At 32.9% G+C, this 17,179-nt stretch overlaps 1 long non-coding RNA gene across 1 annotated transcript; it reads right to left on the reverse strand.

The window, feature by feature from the left end:
• Positions 1-13,080: 13,080 nt before the first annotated feature.
• On the reverse strand, positions 13,081-16,788 carry LOC127835175 (uncharacterized). The gene is made up of 3 exons (XR_008028399.1): positions 16,756-16,788; positions 15,808-15,880; positions 13,081-15,157 (listed from the first exon to the last, which is right to left on the reverse strand). It is a non-coding gene; the product is annotated as an uncharacterized LOC127835175 (long non-coding RNA).
• Positions 16,789-17,179: the final 391 nt, after the last annotated feature.

A 17,179-nucleotide genomic window follows, 5' to 3' on the forward strand; every position in this document is an offset into this window, starting at 1 on the left:
TAAAATGACTCTGTACATCAATTTTGTTCAAAGTCATTGGAAGGCTTGTCATGTGAAACAATTCAAGAGTTCAAAGGTAAAAATGGCTATAAATGATAATGGCATAATGATTCTTAAAAAATCGCCATAAATTGTATTATCTTGTTTTGTGAAGACAGCATACAAAATAGTCTGTGTCAATGCGTTATGTGGGGGTATATGTCACGTCTGTGACAAAGCTCCAGTTGGCATGCATGTGCATCTTGTGAAGCTGCACATATTGAGTGGTGAAAAGTGAAGGTCAAGGTAATCCTTCAAGGTTAAATGTTAAATATATTGCTTCTGTCCGTCCGTCTGAAAACTTTAAAATTGGCCATAACTTTTGAGCTCACCTGAGTGCAACATGCTCATGGTGAGCTTTTGTGATTGCCTTTTGTCCGTTGTGCGTTGTATGTCGTCAACATTTTGCCTTGTGAACACTCTAGATGCCACATTTATTGTCTGATCTTCATGAAATTTTGCAGAACATTTGTCACATTGATACCTCGACTGAGTTCGAAACTGGGTCATGCTGGGTCAAAAATTAGGTCACTAGGTCAAAAAAACAACAAAAAAACTTGTGAACACTGTAGAAGTCCAATCTTCATGTAACTTTGTCAAAATGTTTGTCTAAATGATATTTTGGTTTAGTTAAAAATTGGTTCCGGTCCGTTGAAAAACATGGCCGCCAGGGGCGGGGCAGTTTTCCTTATATGGCTATAGAGAAACCTTGTGAACACTTTAGAAGTCAAAATGTTTGCCTAATCATCATGAAACTTGGTCAAAACATTGGTTTTATTTATATTTTGGACGAGTTTGAAAATGGTCCAGATCAGTGAAAAAACATGGCCGCCAAGGGGCGGGGGAGTTTTCCTTATGTCTTTAGTTAAACATTGCTAACACTCTAGAGGCCACATTTATTGTCCATTCTTCATGAAATTTGGTCAGAAGTTTGGTCTCAATGATATCTTAGACGAGCTGAAAATGGTTACGTTTGCTTGAAAAACATGGCTGCCAAAGGGCGGGGCATTTTTCCTTATATGGCTATATATGGCTATAGTAAAATCTTGTTAACACTCTTGAGGCCACATTTATTTTCCGATCTTCATGAAACTTGGTCAGAATATTCATCCCAAAAAATATCGTAGACAAGTTAAAAAATGATGCTGGTTGGTTGAAAAACATGTCCGCCAGGGGGTGGGGCATTTTACCTTATATGGCTATAGTAAAACTTTGTTAACACTCTATAGGCCACATTTATTTTCTTATCTTCATGAAACTTGGTCAGAAGATTTGTCCTAATGATATCTTGGATTAGTTCAAAAATAGTTTCGTTTGCTTAAAAAACATGGCCACCAGGGGGCGGGGCATTTTTCCTAATATGGTTATGTATCATGCTTTACTAAAACATTGTAAACACTCTGTAGGCCACATTTATTTTCCGATTATTATGAAACTTGGTCAGATGATTTGTCCTAATGATATCTTGGATGAGTTCAAAAATGGTTCTAGTTGGTGGAAAAACATGGCCACTAAGGGGGCGTGGTATTTTTCCTTATATGGCTAAAGTAAAACCCTGTTAAAACTCTAGAAGCCATATTTATTGTACGATCATCATGACACTTTGTCAGAAGATTTGTCCCAATGATATTTGGACAAGTTTGAAATTGGTTCCAGTTGCTAAGAAAAACATGGCCACCAGTGGGCGGGGCATTTTTCCTTATATGGACTTATGAATCTTCTTGAAACTTTGTCAGTATATTAGTTTAAATGATATCTTGGATGTGTTTTTCACGTTGACATTTGAAGCTTTAACTTTGTATGATTCTAAATATGTGTCAATGCTGTCAGTTGAATTTTGAAATATGAAGTTTTACATTTTTTGTAGATTAAATAATTTGTAAAATGTTGCAGTTTCGTCAATCAGTTTTATAAGATATTGAGCTTTAAATATGATGCAGATTGTAAGATTCTTAATATCTTTCAATATTGTGGATAAGTTTTTGAGATATCAAGCTTTGAGTTTTATGCAAATTGTATGATTTTAAAATGTTTTAATGGTGTTGATCAGTGTAATGAAGATTGCATAATTTTTATGTTTTAATTCTGTCTATTGGTTTTCAAAATGAAAGACTTTGATTTTGTAAGTGCACTTTTATCTCCTGAAAGATTCTTTTCTAGTGTTTAGTTTATATTTTAAGGCTGTTTGCAAACTCGAAGTGAAAACAGTTCTATTACAATTTGGTAAGGACATGACATTGCATATCTGATTTTAAAATGTACTTTGCTGGCAACGTGTAATTTTCTGAAATGTCTTAGTAAGACTGTTGTTTGCAATCAAAAGGTCTGTGCTTCAAATACAGGGTAATGCATGTTTTTGTCCAAATTTATGGCGATTCAGACATTGTTCTATGTAAATTTGGGGTTTGCTTGAAGGTTCAGTCTATTTTTATGTCCCTCACTATAGTAGTGGGGGACATATTGTTTTTGTCCTGTCTGTTGGTTGGTTGGTTGATCTGTTTACGCCAACTTTAACATTTGCAATAACTTTTGCAATATTGAAGATAGCAACTTGATATTTGGCATGCATATGTATCTCATAGAGCTGCACATTTTAATTTTCTGAAAGGTCAAGGTCAGAGGTCAAATATATGTGGCCAAAATCGCTCATTTTATGAATACTTTTGCAATATTGAAGATAGCAACTTCATATTTGGCAAGCATGTGTATCTCATGGAGCTGCACATTTTGAGTGGTGAAAGGTCAAGGTCATAATTCAATGTCATAGGTCGAATATATGGCTTCAAAGCGGCGCAGTAAGGGGGATTGTGTTTTACGAACACAGCTCTTGTTGTTAACTGCCTTTTTAGTCCCTTACCAGTGTTTCACTAAAGTCCGTGTACTTTGGACTCATTTCAAGTTGACATTTGAAGCTTTAACTTTGTATGATTCTAAATATGTGTCAATGCTGTCGGTTGAATTTTGAAATATGAAGTTTTTCATTTTTTGTAGATTAAATAATTTGTAAAATGTTGCAGTTTAGTCAATCAGTTTTATAAGATATTGAGCTTTAGTTATGATGCAGATTGTAAGATTCTTAATATCTTTCAATATTGTGGATAAGTTTTTGAGATATCAAGCTTTGAATTTTATGCAAATTGTATGATTTAAAATGTTTTAATTTGTTGATCAGTGTACTGAAGATTGTATACTTTTTATATGTTATAATTCTGTCTATTGGTTTTCAAAATGAAAGACTTTGATTTTGTAAGTGCACTTTTATCTCATTATGCCCCCCTTCGAAGAAGAGGGGGTATATTGCTTTGCTCATGTCGGTCGGTCTGTCGGTATGTCAGTTTGTCGGTCCGTCCACCAGGTGGTTGTCAGACGATAACTCAAGAACGCTTGGGCCTAGGATCATGAAACTCCATAGGTACATTGATCATGACTCGCAGATGACCCCTATTGATTTTGAGGTCAAAGGTCAAGGTCACGGTGACCCAAAATAGTAAAATGGTTTCCGGATGATAACTCAAAAATTCATACGCCTAGGATCATGAAACTTCATGGCTAGATTGATCATGACTTGCAGATGACCCCTATTGATTTTGAGGTCACTAGGTCAAAGGTCAAGGTCACGGTGACCCGAAATAGTAAAATGGTTTTCAGATGATAACTCAAGAACGCATATGCCTAGGATCATGAAACTTCACAGGTAGATTGATCATGACTCACAGATGACCCTTATTGATTTTGAGGTCACAAGGTCAAGGTCACGGTGACCCGAAATAGTAAAATGATTTTCGGATGATAACTCAAGAACGCTTTTGCCTAGGATCATGACACTTCATAGGTACATTGATCGTGACTCACAGATGACCCCTATTGATTTTCAGGTCACTAGGTCAAAGGTCAAGGTCACAGTGACAAAAAACGTATTCACACAATGGCTGCCACTACAACGGACAGCCCATATGGGGGGCATGCTTGTTTTACAAACAGCCCTTGTTAAAGATTCTTTTCTAGTGTTTAGTTTATATTTTAAGGCTGTTTGCAAACTCGAAGTGAAAACAGCTCTAGTACAATTTGGTAAGGACATGACATTGCATATCTGATTTAAAAATGTACTTTGCTGGCAACGTGTAATTTTCAGAAATGTCTTAGTAAGTAAGACTGTTGTTTGCAATCAAAAGGTCTGTGCTTCAAATCCAGGAAAATGCATGTTTTTTGTCCAAATTTATGTCAATTCAGACATTGTTCTGTGTAAATATGGGGTTTGCTTGTAGGATCAGTCTATTTTTATGTCCCCCACTATAGTAGTGGGGGACATGTTGTTTTTGCTCTGTCGGTCTGTTGATTGGTTGGTTGGTCTGTTTATGCCAACTTTAACATTTTGCAATATTGAAAGTAGCAACTTGATATTTGGCATGCAAATGCATCTCCTGAAGCTGCACATTATCATTGGTGAAAGGTCAAGGTCATCCTTCAAGGTCAGAGGTCAAATATATGTGGCCAAAATCGCTCATTTTATGAATTCTTTTGCAATATTGAAGATAGCAACTTGATATTTGCCAAGCATGTGTATCTCATTGAGCTGCACATTTTGAGTGGTGAAAGGTCAAGGTCATCCTTCAAGGTCAGAGGTCAAATATATGTGGCCCAAATCGCTTATTTTATTAATACTTTTGCAATATTGAAGATAGCAACTTGAAATTTGGCATGCATGTGTATCTCATGGAGCTGCAAATTTTGAGTGTTGAAAGGTCAAAGTCATCCTTCAAGGTCAGTTGTTAAATATATGTGGCCCAAATCGCTTATTTTATGAATACGTTTGCACTATTGAAGATAGCAACTTGATATTTGGCATGCATATGTATCTCATAGAGCTGCACATTTTGAGTGGTGAAAGGTCAAGGTCATCCTTCAAGGTCAAATATATGGGTCAAAATTGTTCATGTTATGTTACTTCTGCAATATTGAAGCTAGCAATTTTATATTTGACATGCATGTGTATCTCATGGAGCTGCACATTTTGAGTGGTGAAGGGTCAAGGTCATCCTTCAAGGTCAAACGTTATATACGGGGCATTGGGTTTCACAAACGCATCTTGTTGTGTATGTAATTAATTTTGCTTAATTTTTGTGATCCCCCGCCAACAGCGGAGGGATATTAATTTGGCATTGTCCGTCTTTCCGTCTGTCCGTCCGGCACTTTTGTGTCCGGAACCATATCTTGGAAGTGCTTTAGCAGATTTCATTGAAACTTGGTACGAGTATATATATATGGATAAGAGGATGATGCACGCCAAATGGCATTGTACATCCTTGATTAATAGCGGAGTTATGACCCTTTGTATTTGAAAAAAATGCTTTTTTTGTGTGTCCAGAGCCATAACTTGTATCCAGAAGTATAATGGCTGGGGATATCAATTCAACGAATTTGCTTGTTAAATCAGTTTTTATTTTCATGATAATCATTTAGTTCGTACTGCAACTTATGATGGATTGTTACTACTATCTCCAATTATTTGTTTGTCATGGGTCCGTCACCATTTATCTCTTATATAATACTTGAATTGAGCATTTCACAATCTGACAATCATGCATATCATTTATTAGTTTCATAATAAAACGTCTGACAAGGGTCAGATAATTTTAACATATATTGTTGTTATAATTTGTCATGTGTTGTATGAATAAATGACACTTCCATGATAGAGAAAATTTAAATATATTTTTAGAGACATTTGTAAAATGAAAATGAAATAACTATACATTTTACAGTGGCTAGTCGTACGGCTAGACAAGAGGCTAGCCGCACGGCCCCGTACGGGTAGACAATAGGTTTGCCGTACGGCTCTGTACGTATAGCCTTTCCTATGGATATTGTCTAAGTTAAAGACAACCATTTTCAGTGAACTGATATATTGCTTGTATGAAACCATATATTTATCCATTGTCTGAACGACAATTAAATTATTTGTGTGACTCCATTTCTGAGCAGTACCTTGGCCGTCATTGAATTTCATAATATCGATGCCGCAACTAATTAAAACAGTTTTCACTCCTTACATAGGAAAGTCGTCTTATCAAAGAATCAAATTAGAAACCGATTTAAATTGTGTGTAAGTCAATTTCTAGAACGTAACTTTGACGGCTGTCGTCATTAAATTTCAAAATATCGATGCCGCAACTCTTTAATACAGGTTTTTCACGCCTTAGGAACGTCGACTAATTAATGAATCAAATAAGCAACCGTATGACATGAAAGGAAGCCGTGAAAGATGAAGAATTTTTAAAGCGAGATTATACGATTTTTTCAAATATTTATTAATTTACATAAAATGTGTATAAAAAAAAAACAACTTATTAAACATATATTTGAACATAAACTTAAATAAAAGTTAAGAAGAACATGTGTCGATATATGCAAAATAAGCCAGATATTAAATTCTGAAATCGAAAATGTATGTACAGTCGAATTCGCCAGCATGTAAATCGTGCATGTACGATGTGAATCTAAATTTAGTTTAACGGTTCATTTTTAGTGTGAGCGTCAGCTAACGCTAATGTTTTTGCAAATCGGTATGTGCGTAGAAGCCTTAAATGGGCCTTTTCACAGATTTTGACATGTTTTTAAGTTTGTCATTAAATGCTTTATATTGATGAATGTAAACATTGGATTTTTAACGCTCCAGAAAAAAATCAAAAATAAAATTTAAAAATGGAAAAAAAGAAGCCCGTACAAGGGCTCGAACCAGTGACCCCCGGAATCCTGGAGTAAAAAACGCTTTAGCCTAATGAGCTATCCTGCCAAGCATACATGAGAGGTGTATTCTATACCTGATATAAGCAATCTTCGTAGTTTCACAAATTTAAACGATAACAACAGAACTCTCCAAATTATTCAATCGTTTCGCGTTGCAACGCTCTATAATTTTTAGGTTTTTAAATCGTGAAAAGATGCATATAATGGCTATATTAGACCATGGTGAATGTTCAGTAATACTGATTCCTCACAAATATCATAACTAAAACGAAAATTTGCGAATCTGAAACAACTATTTTCAATTTTGTCAATTTACCAAACCGTGAAAAGATCCCTTTAACTATGACATGGAAAGACAACCACTGTCCGTTGCAGCAGACTACACATTCTTCTAGCGTCTGCTAGGAAAGATAACCACCACATTTGCCTGTTTATAGTCCACCACTCACTGGTGCACTGCAGTTGGTGTATATGAGTAATAGAGTTTAACAGCTTGTAAGACGATATTGGCCAGTCTAGTGTTTATCATTGAAAATCTGCACATACTGGCTGCTTTCAGAGAAAACAGGGCTTAATGCATGTCAAATAAGATAAGCCTGTGCATACTGATTAGCTTGTGCAATGCAAACACGCTAAACAAGGACGACATGTCGTATTTTATAATGTTTAAAGGGTCTCTTGTACTGGGATGACAATTTATGCATAAGCATTTAGCCCTGTTTTCCCAAAACGAAGCTAAAAATTTATTTTTTATTAATGATTTAAAAAAAACCATCTGAACCTGTGCTTTAAGACACACTCTTTATAATTTTGAATGGATTGTGTCCATTCAAAACTTGCAATATAAAAAGCTATAACATAATTTTTTAAACTGATGTGCGTCTAAACTTATACAACAACGAACACCTACAGTGACGTCAGCGCTTTGATAAATTCCTGCAACCATTTATTCGCCACACGAACACTAACTAAAAATACGAATGCTTCAGTTATAGGCTACTATTCCATCTGTCCGCAACCGCATATCCGCATCCGCAAAAAATAAAACAAGTAGAAATGCACTGCACTTATTCCATTCATCCGTATCCGCACGCGAATAGGCGTCCGCAATAGAACGCTCAAGTGAGCATTCTTGGGCTACTATTCCATCTATCTGTAAATGTATCCTGTCCGCAAAATATACGGACGCTATATTCCATTTATCCGCATACGTCGAACGTATCTTTATTTTTGTATATGGATAAAACTAAAAATTATAATTATTGAGATAATTATAATGAAGGACAAGCTGCTAAGCGTGAATTTAAGTAGATATAAGGTACAAATCATCGTTCTGTCCGTAAAAGGATACAAATGGTAAATACCTGAAACATCTTCTTTTAGTGCCTTGGCTATGATTTTCCATACATTTAAACTTTAAAGTATAATCAGAGTCACGATATGCAGAACTGCGTTGGTTGTATAATTCCGGGTATTTTTTCACGAATTCGATAGATTTTCAGTTTATTTTTTAGATGACAGCTACTCTCATCGTGCTAAATGCCGTCCCTATCTCGTCCGCATCCGTTTGCGGATAAATGGAATATAGCGTCCGTATAACGATTTTGCGGATACTGACGCGGATACGGATGCGGATGCGGATTGGTGGAATACTAGCCTTATTTTAGGAAAATATGTACGAAATATCTTCGTCACAATCGGCTCGGGCGCTTATTTGTCTTTGCTGCATATTACTGATTAACAGCACTAAATGACAATTCTATACTTTATAAGCCGTACGGCTAGACAATCTCAATAGGAAAGGCTATAATACGTACAGCGCCGTAAGGCTAGCCTATTGTCTAGCCGTACGGGGCCGTACGGTTAGCCTCTTGTCTAGCCGTACGGGACTGTACGACTAGCCACTGCCTTTAGTTATTGGAGGTTCTTATGTATTATACCCAGTCGCAAGTGTTATAGGCTATACTCAAATCTTTTCGTCCGTCTGTTATTGGATACTGTGATGGGTTATGTATCACATTCAATGTTTTTTTTTGTTTATAAGACAAAATCAGATTTTTTTTCAAAATACCTTCCTTTTAACTAATTTGAAAGCATTTTTACAGGTCCATTCTTGCGAAGCAATAATGCAAGTTAAAAAACTGGTTTTACAAGTCCCTATTCGATATTTATGACATAACTATGACTAAAATCTTCAGAATAGTTCAAAGCACGAAATGAATATCTTTCTGTTGGACATGAGGAAGTGGACCGAATATCGATGACTGGATCATTTTCCACGAAGGCACATAAAACTACAGTAAAGTTCCGCTACTTTCAGCTTGGTCTTAATAGCATGTCGGACTTCATAATTAACAGGGTATTTTGTTCTTTATTCAATACTTTGGGACCATGCAATCTTGAAAAATTGCAATTTACAGTGTTCAATGTGGTCTTAATAGCGGTACTCTTCTTGTACTAGGAATCGCTGCGTGTTTTAGTCATTATCTTTGAAATCCTTTTCGAAGCTATCATAAAAAACATTTATACTCGTGTCACGCCAGGGTGACATCACGTCAGGTTTAAACACAATAAGTAAATACATATTGTTATAACGTTTAAATATTCGTTTGACTTCTATTTTTCATTTCAATTTAATAATCCTATAAATGTTTTGTTTTTGGTTGTCATATCTATTTACCATTAACGATCCGCAACTGTTTTACCTTTACGTATCTTTGCAATGAAACTGTTATAGCGACAACTGTTTCATTATAGCTGCTTGCATCACACGGACACCACTGTTATATAATTCAATGATTTCTACAAGGATGATTCTATCCTACATTATCTCAATTGTTTAACCAAGGACATTGTGCTTTTAAAAGTTCCGGCGACTACAAAATCACGCAACAGGAGAAAATAACACGATACGTAGTCAAATAATGCAAAAATTCAAAAAAATATTAAAATAACATTAAACACATATTTAGTTCACCATTGTGTCATTCCCTCTGTAAAATGAATTCGACTCAAAATGTTATTAAATGTATTATGCAAGGAAACCATGCAGAGCGATTCATGCATAGGCCACACAAATACAAACAAATCTGATCGTGAGGATTTAATATATAAAGTTTGAGGTCGAGAAGATCTTAACCACAATTCTAATGCGAGTGTCGCAAGATATAACTATGCTCAAGGCCAACTCATTTTTTAGCAAACAATGTTTCGTATTTCAAGTGACACTATCTCAGGGACCCGGTATGTCGGTATAAAGTATCACAGAGTATACATATATAAAAAAATAATTGGGTCATGGGGACCCAGATACGAGGTTTAAAGTAAAAAAATGTATATGTTATTTGTCTGCAGAAATAACTAGATATATTAAGTTTTGAGTTATATATAGGTTGTTGAAGGTAATTCGCATAAAACACGCTATTTTTCAGTTGGATACTAGCATGGGAAAGGGAAGTACCCAACACTCCGGAAATATATCACAGACCCTATATTTAACCCAGTATGAGTATATATATATATATATATATATATATATATATATATATATATATATACATGTATATATATATATATATATATATATATATATACATATATATATATATATATATATATAAATTTACTTGCACTATGGTTTGCTGGTAAACACGTTTGAACAACAATTTTCCAAAATAAACTAAACGATAGACTTTACAATATAAACTAAATAATACTACTACTTATAATAATACGAATAATACAATATTTCAAAAAAATGCATAGTTTATTGCAATCACACACGGGACGTTAACAATGTTTAAAATAATGTGTTATAATATGTTTCTTTTACAGACAGACGTCTCAATAGAATGTTCATATATGCATACAATTTTTTTATCGTATGAACTTACTGTTCGCGTGCACATTTTGAACGAAAAGCAAAGGTCAATTCTCAATACACATCGTCTGTGCGGAACACGTGTGTGCTCAGTATCAAACTCATTAGGCAAACAGCTTAAAACAGCTTATATAGATCCTTTGACATTTCTATTCGCAAACTGTCCGGAAAACAACTGAGTGTATATTACAAAGCCAGTCGAATTCTAATCTGCCCGTTCATGTTTTGGGGCAACTATTACAATACTGACATTTGCTTTGTCCATCCATTCTAACGATGTATTATTTAACGAAATAAACAGTTGTGTCATGTTAAGAGCTGACGTAAACGCAAGATATTTTAATTCCAGCGCAATGAAATAGTCCACATATGTGATTGCTTTAGTAAAAACACGAGAAATGAAAATGATATAACATCAATCAATCAAAATGTATACATTAGTTATAAAATCAAGATTTCATTATTTAATTATGCAATTACAATTGAAATGATAATAATAATAATAATGAATACATAAAATATAACTACGCTGTAGCGCAAATGAATTATGTGCGTCGTTTTTGTAGTATACAGTCATATTTTACTTACACAGAAATACGCTGACTCAGTTTAATAATGAAATGCAAATAAATATTTCTTTCAATTACTTTCAGTATGTCAATAAAAACTATAACATTATTGGCATTAGTAAAATTGAGTTTCCAGACAACGTATGGTATGAAATTCCATTTTTGTAACAAAATAAAATCTATTTAAATAACGTCTTGAGGCAAGTGTTTGCTTAGTTACGAATCAAAGTCAAACAAATTAAAAAATATACTACATGTGTGTGGTGACAAACAATTAACGTATTGACCATCTACATTTAATAGATGAAATTGTGTTTAGGGTATTGAAGTATGGAATTGGATATGTGCAATTTTCCTTCGTTTCTTAAAGTAAGTCTCATGGTCGATTTTTAAAGAACATAAGTGTGTAAGATAAGTTTATACTTTCTTATACGATCGTAAACCTGTTATATAAATATATACATTGTGTTTCTCTGTGTCTTAATACACACAAAGCATTTCAAATAATGTTTCAAAAGCATCTTTTTATCTTGTTTATCAATTTAACTATCACAAAAGTATTCATATCATTATACACTCATAATAATATATAATGCATGAAGACATTGGCTATTCCAAAACAATACGGCTTTCAATAAAATATACAAAGCAATATAATGAGCTTTGTACTCATTTTGTCTCCTTGTTTTGGATTACACAATAGTTGTCAGAACCAACTTTAAGCCTGTACAAGGAGAGTTGATTGTTTTTTATACCTACATAGTATCTCAAAAGACAGGCACGTTTAACATAAACATAAAGCAGAAATCATTAACGATGAATGAATGTACATTATAAATAATAGGGTACAAATTAAAAATACAATATGACGCTATATTTAAACACACACACACACACACACACACACAACACACACCACACACACCACACACACACACATATATATATATATATTATAATATATATATATATATATATAAAATTATATATATAGATATATATATATATATATATACAATAAATTATGTTTTGGTAATGTTGATTTAATATTCAATTTGATAAATACTTTATTGAATCTTAAAATTTAAACTTCGAACATGCGTGGTAGTTCAGTGAGCATTAGACGGACTCTTTTTAATTTTCTGATGTTGATCTGTTAGCGACTACATTAACTTTGCATTCATCGCTGAACATTTATTATTGTATTATTTGATCACTTTATTGGACAAACCTCAACATGTATATCATCAATACATTTCATGTCAATGTTAAGTAACACATGTGTTTTAAATCAAAACAAAAATGAACACTATACGTTACGGTTTTTCAAATATCAATATGAAGAATGGTAAAACAGATCTGCTGACCTTTTTCATTAATGGCGATATTTTTTATGACTTTTTATGGCGATGCGTAGATCATGCAACATGATATACTTGGTCGTTAGCATTTTGTTATTTTCAAAATCGGTTGACAATCTATCGCTACTCATATACTTAATTCATAAAAACCTACCTAGAATAGTTACCGGTAGTTTTAATGAACTGTTAACTTTACATGACATATAAACAAAACGATATGCAAATGAATAAGAAAAACACATATTATACAATAAACCTTATTTAAACTTTTTTTTTGCACAGGATCTTGGAAACTACAATCAAGAAAGGCAAAAATCAAATCAAATGTGAATGGATATCCCAATGAAAAAAAAAGTAATTACGTATTTTGCTTCACAAGCAGATATGTAGGAAAACTATATACAACACATTAATAACAAATAAAAATTGATAAATGAAATGTTAAAACACAGAGGCAAATGATCGGAAATCCCGGTAAATACTTCACTCATTGTTTAATTTGTGTAATTGTTTTTAAATATTTTTATTTTTCGCTATCGACCTACTTATCACATCATCATTTCTGTACAACAATTTTCAAAGTTGTTAAATTCTCAAGTAAGCATTTTATCATACAACAATATGACATCCAAAAGTATACCTTTAAAAGGTATACATATGCATATAAAGGCAAAGGTAAGCATCGAATATAAAAAACAACGTTTTGCATAAAAAAAATCATTTAAACTGTTCTATTAATAACACACACTGGCAACTGCAACCAATATTGGACATCTTTTTTAGAAACACACTTTATTATCTGCTAATAATGATTGATGGATATTTTATGGCATATTGAAAATAATACAATATACATTTCAAAGGACATTATAGGACGAATTCAAATATTTAAAGAAATGTCGATTATAGTCTGAAGCAACACACTTAACATTATGTGAACAAGTCGCGCTTCGATTGTGACGAACTGTTTTTGTGCATACGATCAAGCCTCAGTTTCTAAATACCAAAGACAGCTAAACACATAGCTGTTATTGTTGGTGTTAAACTACTTAGTATCTGGGAATAACACAGAGTTGTGGTGCTTTCAAAATGGTGTTTGTACTGATCACACTTCGTTTATGTTTACGGGACGTTTAATCAATACATATTATTGCAATAACATCTGTCTCAATCACAAAGGAAGAATAAACATTTAACTGCATTTTATATATATGATCAAATGTATATAAATAACGGAAAACTTATCAAGTCATTAGATGCAGACAACTTATAAAGCAACAGTGGCATATACACTAACAAGTACATTTACGTATTTTGATTTAAGCATGCAATACAGCACATCTATACAATATGTCAACATGAATTAAAAATAAACATTAAGCGGTATGGCCAGAACTTCACTTTACAAACAAAGACACTGAAGTGTGTGCTCTGTGAATATAGATACATGGATATACTCATCAACGTAATGTTAATTAGAAATTAAAACACAATACAGTACACATTGATAAACTGTTCACGATAAAAGACAACTTTAACAATTGAGACGGCGTTTAAAAAAAGAAGATATAAAACATTAATGAAACTTCAGATCACTATCATGGTATGTCATTAAAATTAATTCTATTTTCCTTCAGGGAATGTGCGTTTTCAAAGATAAATCATTGCATGTTAGAGGCATTGATAGTATCATATATTCTGAAAGCAGTTTTTAAGTCACCAAACGACCACTCATATCCTTCCACTACCAAAACTCCACATATGCTTATATAGATTTACAACAATATGTATCTATACAACTCTTGTTTAAATGTCTTATTTCTTTACATACATACATGTTAGTTACAATATAGAAGGAATAAGTACAATGCGCACCATAAAGCCAGATTAAGACAATCATGAACTTGCACTGGCAATAACATATTCAATTAACTAATACATTGAGAAATGTTCGAATATTAACGGTATGCGTCCTCAAATCACATTATTTCTTAGCACATATTGTACTGAAGTTTTCAACATTCTCTCATGTCATTAACACTCACACCAAATGTAAATGACGTATGCAAGCATAACATGAATTGAACAAAACTAATCAATACAAGAAACGTTAAATCGAAACTATGTACACATACGTAAAATACGCCAATTATAATTATAAAATACGAATGTGTTATCAATATGTTATCAAAATCCGCATTAAACCAGTAACATTGTCTTAAATTTAAGAATCAACCCATAGATGGGCAACCGACGTCATTTAGTTTGGTAGAAACATCTATATGATCATGTTACATTTGTGTTTATTGAGCGTGCTTTCTTGAAAGTTCTTGTGAATATTATATTAGACCTTTGCCATATTTGATAGGCGCTGAAAATGATATCGTTTCAACGACTCGTTAGAAATGTCTAAATGTTGTGTTACTGAAAATGATACACACAAGTAACGTTAACTCAGTAAAATGAATGTCTGTTTTTAGTGTTTTCGAAGCAACATCGCCTATAATATTATTTACCCACTAAGGATGCGTTCTTTCCTCCACCTGATGTTGGCCTTCAGTCTGAATTCAACAAAAATAGTTGCATATAAACCAATTACATAGTAACTGCAAACAATACAAATCAATCAATCAATTTTCTATAGACCCAATTTCATTATTCTCATTGTTTTCCAAAATTTGAAAAACAAATTGTTAAATTGGGATTGCATACTTTGTTATTTGAGATCAAACTATACTGTTATGAAATCAAATTCGACCATTACTGACGGCTACTTCTCCACCAGGTTATCTTTACGGGAAAATTGAACACGACAAAGAAAGTAGATGTTCTCTTTCGCATTTTTGGCGGCTTTTGAAAACATGATAGTAAAACGTTAAATTAAAGATTGTAAGCGCGCAATTAATTAGTGGATGGTCGATGGTAAAGACAGCTTTGTATTTGGAAACCAGAATTTATTATACTTGTAATTCAATATAATTAGTGCATGATCACACTATATTTAACAGGCCATCATTCATATTCAAATCACGGGATAAGCATATTATGAAGAAACTTAAAGAAACTTTTATTTTTCGAAACATTTCTTTCAATATATACGATTTTATTTGTATATTTATTTGCCTCTAGTCATGATTTGTTCAACACATACAGTTAATTTCCTTCTGTATAATGATTAAGGAAATTAGTCATTTATTGTGTTTGATTATACCTTAATTTCCAAAGCATGTACTTTCTTATTGAGAGCGTCGAAATTGTCTTGAACTTTTTTGAACCCGTCCATACTGAAACATTGTAAGTACGACATTAGTTAACAAAGCACATACACTATCGTTTTAATTTCAGAGTATAATTGTATTTCATTTCTGTCTAGTTGCCAGTGTAATGAAAACATATAAAACGCGTTTTGGTGTTATGTCATCCATAAGATGATACATAAAAAGGGGTCTTAACCCTATTGCACGCAATACAGGAGTCCCCTTCCGGTCGGGTATACATCCCGACCATTTATAATAGACGAATATGCGTTACCGTAAAATTTATTAAATCATATAAAGATTTGTTTTTCTAAATTCACAGATACATTTTCATGTTATATTCTTACGTTAAACACGATTCCAAAATTGTTGCTAAATGCTGTGGTTTGATACAAAATGGTGCCAAACTACTGCATCGTATTTCCTTCAATTTACATGCACTCGTAATCGAATTTAGCTCACATGTTGTTTTTTTCCTAACGTGATAATTTCAATTTTTTATTCAGCTTCAAGGTCAGTAATGCAGTATTAAATATTCAAATAGTATTGACAAGAGCTGGTAGATCGAGTAAATTTTAAATACTTTCCACATAGCACGAAAGTAAGAATTAAATATGACATAATTAAGACTGATAATACATATATTATGCTCAAACTGTGCACAACGGAAACCAATATATATATATATATATATATATATATATATATATATATATATATATATATATATATATATATATATATATATATATAGGTTTCCGTTGCATTCTATTGATCAAGTGTCATCACAGTTTGTGTGTCAAAACCACGTTTAGAAACCGGGGTTTAACGATTGAAAAAGAAATGCAAAATAAAGATATTAAACAGTATATTAACGACATGAAACAATAAATTATACGTACATCAGTTTTCTAAACTGGTCTTCTTTCGCATCCTATTAGAGGATATGAGAAGGTGTTAGCTCAATAATTGAAATTAGTCACAGTAAATACTAGCGTACATTAAAGACAGAGACAATAATACGATTCACTAACCGATGTTCATTATATGGAAACCATACTTAAATATCAAGTATACAGTACATCAACACCAAGATTCTTAAAATGTGCTAGTAGTATATTCTTAAATATATAAATTGGCATATTGCATTCTAAAATCAGAATAAATAACTTATTCACCGTCATTCTGTCATCTTTATTTTAATTATTAACAGTATAATTAAGTATATATCGTGAAAGCAAAATATCCTCGTGTCGCAATGTGTCGTATGAATATATAAAAATTATTGTTAAAGTAACAATACGAGTATTATAATATTAAACTTAC

The sequence above is a fragment of the Dreissena polymorpha genome, chromosome 6, assembly GCF_020536995.1.
Source record: "Dreissena polymorpha isolate Duluth1 chromosome 6, UMN_Dpol_1.0, whole genome shotgun sequence".
NCBI classification, from domain to species: Eukaryota; Metazoa; Mollusca; class Bivalvia; order Myida; family Dreissenidae; genus Dreissena; species Dreissena polymorpha.